The 8,736-nt window shown below is 57.2% G+C and overlaps 1 non-coding gene across 1 annotated transcript; it reads right to left on the minus strand.

Annotated features, from left to right (window-relative positions):
• Positions 1-366: 366 nt before the first annotated feature.
• On the minus strand, positions 367-518 carry LOC138640053 (5.8S ribosomal RNA). The gene has a single exon (XR_011313574.1). It is a non-coding gene; the product is annotated as a 5.8S ribosomal RNA (ribosomal RNA).
• Between the last annotated feature and the right edge of the window lie 8,218 nt (positions 519-8,736).

Below are 8,736 nucleotides of genomic sequence, written 5' to 3' on the forward strand. Positions count from 1 at the left end.
GCTTCGTCCTGCCCAGGCATAGCTCACCATCTTTCGGGTCCTATCGCGCACTCATGCTCCACCTCCCCGACAGAGGCGGGCCGATGGTGCACCCGCCGTGTCAACCCCCCGGAGCGGGCGGCGGGATCCCACCTCGGCCGGAGCGCCCCGGCCTTCACCTTCATTGCGCCACAGGGTTTCACGTCGCAACGGGGGGAGTGACGATGGTAAACCCCATCAGGTGGGCCCAGGGCAGGTGAGTCTGGCCTTGGGGGGACGTAAGGGATAAAGGAGAAGAGACCATCAGGGCACGGAGCCTCAGGCCTCCCTCGTTGTCACCCTTGCGAGGGGACCCCAGCTGCGCCATGGAGGCGATAGATGGAGGGGCAACCCTCAGACAGGCATAGCCCCGGGAGCACCCCGGGGCCGCAAGGTGCGTTCGAAGTGTCGATGATCAATGTGTCCTGCAATTCACACTTAATTCTCGCAGCTAGCTGCGTTCTTCGACGCGCGCGCCGAGTGATCCACCGTTAAGAGTCGCGCTTTCTGGTTTGGGGACACTCGGAGGCGCCCCCCTTTTCACTCTCGTGTCAGCCGGCCGCAAAAGACTGGGATGCTTTGGAGGGTTGTTTTCAAATCTCGGCCCTGTTGCCCGGGCGCTCGGCCTCCCCGTCCCTCCCTCCAGCGGGGAGGAGAACAAAGGAGGGCTCGAGGCTTCTCAACCTACCGCCCAGACCCACATACCCCGGGGAGGGGTGTGTGAGCGCACAGGAGAATGGTACCCGGGACGGCCTTTCGCGTACGCGGGGGGCTTCTTATTTTTCCTCGGCAGGCAGCGGCAGGGCAACAATCGTCGGCGCGAGGCCGGGCGTCTTTTTCCTGGGCGACGGAGCGAGAGGGGCTCCCCGCACCCTCCCGACGTCGCCCGCCGTCCTCACGTGCCCTCACCGTCCCCACCCTGCGGAGCGCCCTGGCGAAGCAGAAAGAGACCTACCACCGCCCCCATCACGTTCGGTACCCTTCGGGGATTTGGCGGGCGGCTGGCCTCCTGATCTGCACCTCATCGGTATTTTTCACTCGCCCATTAAAGATCCTTCCACAGGTTCATCTAGGGAAACCTTGTTACGACTTTTACTGTCTCTAGATAGTCAAGTTCGATCGTCTTCTCGGCTCTCCACCATGGGTCTTGGCCGAACCCGGCGGGGCCGATCCAAGGACCTCACTAAACCATCCAATCGGTAGTAGCGACGGGCAGTGTGTACAAAGGCCAGGGACTTAATCAATCGAGGGAGAGAAGCCAGATAGGAAGCCCCGCAGCGGGAAGGGCACCCGGAGGAAGGGAAATCCTCCTCGTCGTCCGTGCCGGCAGGCGGGCATCCCGGGGCGTCACCTTCCGGAGGAAAACAGGAGCCTGAACGGCGAGTGCAGTGCCACTGGGGAGATCGTGCACGCTGTACGGTGCGAGGCGGCCGATGCGGAGGGTGTCTGGAAAAAAACCCACCTTGCACGGAGAGGGCGAGGTGACTGGCCTCCGGAGGACACCACGGCTCCCCTGCCTCGTGACCCACCGCTCCCGGGGCGACACACAGAGTCGCTGCTGGGGAGAGGGGCCAGGGCGGTGGGGGGCCTATGCGGCGCCACCATCTGGCTTAGACCCGGCCTCCCGATCGGAGGGCATCTGTTGTAAAAACCACCCCTTGCACGGGGAGGGCCGTAGGTGACTGGCCTTCGGAGGACGCCACGGCCACCCTGCCTCGTGACCCACCGCTCCCGGGGCGACACACAGAGTCGCTGCTGGGGAGAGGGGCCAGGGCGGTGGGGGGCCTATGCGGGGCCTCCGTCTGGCTTAGACCTGCCTCCGCCGCGGGGGGTCCTCGACCCACCGGCGGACGGGCGCGAGGAGTGGGAGAGGGGGGCTGGCCGTCGGGGTCCACCGCGGCTCAGGCGCAGAGCCCGCCAGCGACGCGGAGGTCGCACGGGGGGCGCAGTTGGCCTGGCCGTGTCGGCGTCGCCCTATGGCGTAGTCCCTCGTCCCGGGCTCTTGCCCGTAACCTCAAAGGAGCCCCAACCGAGCGGCGTCTCCCCCCCAAAGCCGTGCCTCCGCTGTTGAGAACAGAAGAAGCCCGGGGCGGCAGTTCGCCGGGTACTCCCCTTCGCCAAAACTCTTTTTGCCCCACTCGTCTCTCCCTTTTCCATCCTCCCTTCTCGCTCTGGGGCGTCCGCTTGGTCTCTCTCTCTCTCTCTCGCTCTCTCCCTCTCGCGCTCCCTTCCGAGCCGCCTCGGAGGACGTCGGACGAGCGGGGAAGGCAACGGCGTTCGGCCGGGCACACCACGCGGTGAGAACCCACTCCGCCTGCCTCCCCACGCGTCTGTCATCCCCCCACTATCGTAGGGGCTCGGGAAAAGACTGGAGAACGCGGAGCTCGGCGGTGGCGTGGAAGCGCCACCCACCGCCGCCGCTCTCGCCGATGCCCACCGCGGAGGCCGCCCATCGGACGCTGGGTGGGGGTCGGCACGGGCCTCCGCGGGCGAGCTGCGCATCTGGAAGTCAAAGGGCCGCCCTCGGAGAAGATCGTTGTGCTACCCCGCGCGGGGAGCGATTCGGACGACGGGCCCCCACGCCGAGGTGGGTGGGCGCCCCGCCATTCGCCCGCGCGGGTCGTCGGACCCCTGCCGTACCACAGTTCGGGTCAAACTCCCCCTCTGCACGGCAGCCACCGTCCTGCGAACGGGAGGCGACTGCCGGCGTGCACGCCCAAGGATGCGTGCCTGAATCCCGGGGGGGTAAAAGAGGAAGGAGACCGCCCGCCTTAGACCGACGCGGGCTCCAAAGCCCGGGCCAAGCGAGCGGCACCACCTCCCCACCCGGGAGCGCTGAGCCAAATCGATCGGAGGAAGAGCCGGTGGGGGGCATGGGTGAGAAACCCCACCCGCTGCCATCCTTCCCCTCGGGGAGACGGGGAAGAAACATGCCCGATAGTCCTGGAGGTCCCTCTCCGACACGCTATGGGCGCCCTCGAGACGGAATCCGGGTCACAGTGCGATTCTCTCATAGGTCTCCCCGGTGGCGTGGAAGCGGGAGACATCCGACACAGAGAAACGCCAAGCCTGCTCTGAGGGGACCAAGTCAGGGGGTGCAATCCGCCCTCCTGGAGCCCTCCTCGGGACGAAGACTCCAGATCTGCCTCCCTTCTGACATCCGTCACCCTCGGAGAACCAGAACACGCTTGGGGAGGGTCCGTTCAGGCTCAGGCGACCCGGGAAACGCGTCTCTGACTTGGGGCAGACGACCGGCAAGAGTCCCCCTGGAGCCGCGGAAGCCTGGTGTCGACGCGAGGGCGGACTTCCATGCAAACAGGGGGGTACTCGCCAAACCGCCTACCCGACTTGAGGAACCACGAAAACATCGGAAATCAGTCGGGCCCGAGAGGTACCCCTCTCTCCTATATCCTGCAGCTGGTGTGCAAAAGTGGGTATTTGCATGGCGAAACACCGACCCACACTTTAAGGGAGCGAAGCCGAAAAGTGTCCGACTTCCTGGAGCTGTGCGGCGGATCCGGCGGCCAGAAATTCCTCATTCCGGTTCTATTTTTTTTTTTTCGATTTTGCGAAATTTGGCGGCCAGGCGGCGTAGCTGGGGCCTGGACTAGCCCGAAACACCTGGAGCCGGCGAGCGGAACGAATTTCCCAACGTTCTGCGGCTCCCGGAAGCCAAAAACGCATCGCCGAAAAATTTCAAAGTCCCAAGGACTCGTTCTTGAAAATCGATCCGGGGGCCATGGAAGTGTCCTCGGTACAGCTTCAGAGCTTTCCCCCCGCCTGGAAGTCTGAAAGTTCTATGTTTGTTCTAAGTGGAAAATCGCGTTTTTTTCAGTGTTCCACCCATCAGACCCAAACTTTGCCCACGCTTAGGTCTCTGTCTCGGGGTGCTTTACAACATATTGACGCCCCTTTAGGGTGGAAGTAGGGGAAAGGGGTCATTTTTCACAAAATCGGAAATTTCTCAAAATATTTCTAAGTGTCAAGGACACTTTTGGAAAATCTTCCCCAGGCTCCTGGAAGCCTCCTCGGTACGCCTACTGCGGTTTCTCCCTGCCTGGAAGTCTGACACTTGTCTGAAATTTTTAGAGTATGAAAATGCGGTTTTTCACCCAAAATTCGACTTTGCGCCCATGACTCGCAAACTTCACCCACATTTGGGCGACTGTCCTGGGGTACCTCACAACATATTGACGCCCCCCTGGCGTGGAAGTAGGGGAAACGTGTCAATTTTCACAAAATCGTGATTTTTTCAAAATATTTCTAAGTGTCAAGGACACTTTTGGATAATCTTCCCCAGGCTCCTGGAAGCCTCCTCGGTACGCCTCCTGCGGTTTCTCCCTGCCTGGAAGTCTGACACTTGTCTGAAATTTTTAGAGTATGAAAATGCGGTTTTTCACCCAAAATTCGACTTTGCGCCCATGACTCGCAAACTTCACCCACATTTGGGCGACTGTCCTGGGGTACCTCACAACATATTGACGCCCCCCTGGCGTGGAAGTAGGGGAAACGTGTCAATTTTCACAAAATCGTGATTTTTTCAAAATATTTCTAAGTGTCAAGGACACTTTTGGATAATCTTCCCCAGGCTCCTGGAAGCCTCCTCGGTACGCCTCCTGCGGTTTCCCCCTGCCTGGAAGTCTGACACTTGTCTGAAATTTTTAGCGCATGAAAACGCGGTTTTTCACCCAAAATTCGACTTTGCGCCCGTGACTCGCAAACTTCACCCACATTTAGGCGACTGTCCTGGGGTACCTCACAACATATTGACGCCCCCCTGGCGTGGAAGTAGGGGAAACGTGTCAATTTTCACAAAATCGTGATTTTCTGAAAATATTTCTAAGTGTCAAGGACACTTTTGGATAATCTTCCCCAGGCTCCTGGAAGCCTCCTCGGTACGCCTCCTGCGGTTTCCCCCTGCCTGGAAGTCTGACACTTGTCTGAAATTTTTAGCGCATGAAAACGCGGTTTTTCACCCAAAATTCGACTTTGCGCCCGTGACTCGCAAACTTCACCCACATTTAGGCGACTGTCCTGGGGTACCTCACAACATATTGACGCCCCCCTGGCGTGGAAGTAGGGGAAACGTGTCAATTTTCACAAAATCGTGATTTTCTGAAAATATTTCTAAGTGTCAAGGACACTTTTGGATAATCTTCCCCAGGCTCCTGGAAGCCTCCTCGGTACGCCTCCTGCGGTTTCCCCCTGCCTGGAAGTCTGACACTTGTCTGAAATTTTTAGCGCATGAAAACGCGGTTTTTCACCCAAAATTCGACTTTGCGCCCGTGACTCGCAAACTTCACCCACATTTAGGCGACTGTCCTGGGGTACCTCACAACATATTGACGCCCCCCTGGCGTGGAAGTAGGGGAAACGTGTCAATTTTCACAAAATCGTGATTTTCTGAAAATATTTCTAAGTGTCAAGGACACTTTTGGATAATCTTCCCCAGGCTCCTGGAAGCCTCCTCGGTACGCCTCCTGCGGTTTCCCCCTGCCTGGAAGTCTGACACTTGTCTGAAATTTTTAGCGCATGAAAACGCGGTTTTTCACCCAAAATTCGACTTTGCGCCCGTGACTCGCAAACTTCACCCACATTTAGGCGACTGTCCTGGGGTACCTCACAACATATTGACGCCCCCCTGGCGTGGAAGTAGGGGAAACGTGTCAATTTTCACAAAATCGTGATTTTCTGAAAATATTTCTAAGTGTCAAGGACACTTTTGGATAATCTTCCCCAGGCTCCTGGAAGCCTCCTCGGTACGCCTCCTGCGGTTTCCCCCTGCCTGGAAGTCTGACACTTGTCTGAAATTTTTAGCGCATGAAAACGCGGTTTTTCACCCAAAATTCGACTTTGCGCCCGTGACTCGCAAACTTCACCCACATTTAGGCGACTGTCCTGGGGTACCTCACAACATATTGACGCCCCCCTGGCGTGGAAGTAGGGGAAACGTGTCAATTTTCACAAAATCGTGATTTTCTGAAAATATTTCTAAGTGTCAAGGACACTTTTGGATAATCTTCCCCAGGCTCCTGGAAGCCTCCTCGGTACGCCTCCTGCGGTTTCCCCCTGCCTGGAAGTCTGACACTTGTCTGAAATTTTTAGCGCATGAAAACGCGGTTTTTCACCCAAAATTCGACTTTGCGCCCGTGACTCGCAAACTTCACCCACATTTAGGCGACTGTCCTGGGGTACCTCACAACATATTGACGCCCCCCTGGCGTGGAAGTAGGGGAAACGTGTCAATTTTCACAAAATCGTGATTTTCTGAAAATATTTCTAAGTGTCAAGGACACTTTTGGAAAATCTTCCCCAGGCTCCTGGAAGCCTCCTCGGTACGCCTCCTGCGGTTTCTCCCTGCCTGGAAGTCTGACACTTGTCTGAAATTTTTAGAGTATGAAAACGCGGTTTTTCACCCAAAATTCGACTTTGCGCCCATGACTCGCAAACTTCACCCACATTTGGGCGACTGTCCTGGGGTACCTCACAACATATTGACGCCCCCCTGGCGTGGAAGTAGGGGAAACGTGTCAATTTTCACAAAATCGTGATTTTTTCAAAATATTTCTAAGTGTCAAGGACACTTTTGGATAATCTTCCCCAGGCTCCTGGAAGCCTCCTCGGTACGCCTCCTGCGGTTTCCCCCTGCCTGGAAGTCTGACACTTGTCTGAAATTTTTAGCGCATGAAAACGCGGTTTTTCACCCAAAATTCGACTTTGCGCCCATGACTCGCAAACTTCACCCACATTTGGGCGACTGTCCTGGGGTACCTCACAACATATTGACGCCCCCCTGGCGTGGAAGTAGGGGAAACGTGTCAATTTTCACAAAATCGTGATTTTTTCAAAATATTTCTAAGTGTCAAGGACACTTTTGGATAATCTTCCCCAGGCTCCTGGAAGCCTCCTCGGTACGCCTCCTGCGGTTTCTCCCTGCCTGGAAGTCTGACACTTGTCTGAAATTTTTAGAGTATGAAAACGCGGTTTTTCACCCAAAATTCGACTTTGCGCCCATGACCCGCAAACTTCACCCACATTTGGGCGACTGTCCTGGGGTACCTCACAACATATTGACGCCCCCCTGGCGTGGAAGTAGGGGAAACGTGTCAATTTTCACAAAATCGTGATTTTCTGAAAATATTTCTAAGTGTCAAGGACACTTTTGGAAAATCTTCCCCAGGCTCCTGGAAGCCTCCTCGGTACGCCTCCTGCGGTTTCTCCCTGCCTGGAAGTCTGACACTTGTCTGAAATTTTTAGAGTATGAAAACGCGGTTTTTCACCCAAAATTCGACTTTGCGCCCGTGACTCGCAAACTTCACCCACATTTAGGCGACTGTCCTGGGGTACCTCACAACATATTGACGCCCCCCTGGCGTGGAAGTAGGGGAAACGTGTCAATTTTCACAAAATCGTGATTTTTTTCAAAATATTTCTAAGTGTCAAGGACACTTTTGGAAAATCTTCCCCAGGCTCCTGGAAGCCTCCTCGGTACGCCTCCTGCGGTTTTCCCCCGCCTGGAAGTCTGACATTTTTTACAGTGCGAAAATACGGTTTTTCGCTCAAAATTAAACTTTCCGCCCATGGAACGCACACTGTGCCCCCACCTTGGAGAGTCGCTATGGCGTACTCAGGGTGACTATTAAGCCCACAGACAACCTCCACAGGCCGACTATTAAGCCCCCTCCGTCTTCCGCAGGGCCGACTATTAAGCCCTCCACCGACTTCCGCAGGGCCGACTATTAAGCCCCCCTCCGACTTCCACAGGGCCGACTATTAAGCCCCCCTACGGAGTCCACTCAGCCAGCGACTGAAACGTGGTGAGCGGGGTGTGCGCATCCCGGCCGCGCCCAAAGTGCTTCGCCGCGGTCATGGCTGTCGCCACCGAAAACGGCAAATGTTTGTTTCGGCCAAGCTGCAAGGGGACATCCTACAGAGAAACACCGAGCCTGCTCTGGGGGGACAAAGACAGAAGGGCGTCCGCCTTCCGAGAGCCCTCACCTGGGTGAGGACCCAAGATGTGCCCTTCTGACAGTGATTACCTCCAGAGAACCAGGACCCCCGTGGGAAGGGTCCTGCCAAGCTCGGGTCGCCCAGATTCGCCTCTCTCACTCGGGTCACGCGCCCAGCCAACGTCCGCAGAAGACTTCCGATAAACACCGAGCCTGCTCTGGGGGGACAAAGACAGAAGGGCGTCCGCCTTCCAAGAGCCCTCACCTGGGTGAGGGCCCAAGATGTGCCCTTCTGACAGTGATTACCTCCAGAGAACCAGGACCCCCGTGGGAAGGGTCCTGCCAAGCTCGGGTCGCCCAGATTCGCCTCTCTCACTCGGGTCACGCGCCCAGCCAACGTCCGCAGAAGACTTCCGATAAACACCGAGCCTGCTCTGGGGGGACAAAGACAGAAGGGCGTCCGCCTTCCAAGAGCCCTCACCTGGGTGAGGACCCAAGATGTGCCCTTCTGACAGTGATTACCTCCAGAGAACCAGGACCCCCCGTGGGAAGGGTCCTGCCAAGCTCGGGTCACCCAGATTCGCCTCTCTCACTCGGGTCACGCGCCCAGCCAACGTCCGCAGAAGACTTCCGATAAACACCGAGCCTGCTCTGGGGGGACAAAGACAGAAGGGCGTCCGCCTTCCGAGAGCCCTCACCTGGGTGAGGACTCAAGATGTGCCCTTCTGACAGTGATTACCTCCAGAGAACCAGGACCCCCGTCGGAAGG

The sequence above is a fragment of the Ranitomeya imitator genome, chromosome 5 (genome assembly GCF_032444005.1).
Source record: "Ranitomeya imitator isolate aRanImi1 chromosome 5, aRanImi1.pri, whole genome shotgun sequence".
NCBI lineage: Eukaryota > Metazoa > Chordata > Amphibia > Anura > Dendrobatidae > Ranitomeya > Ranitomeya imitator.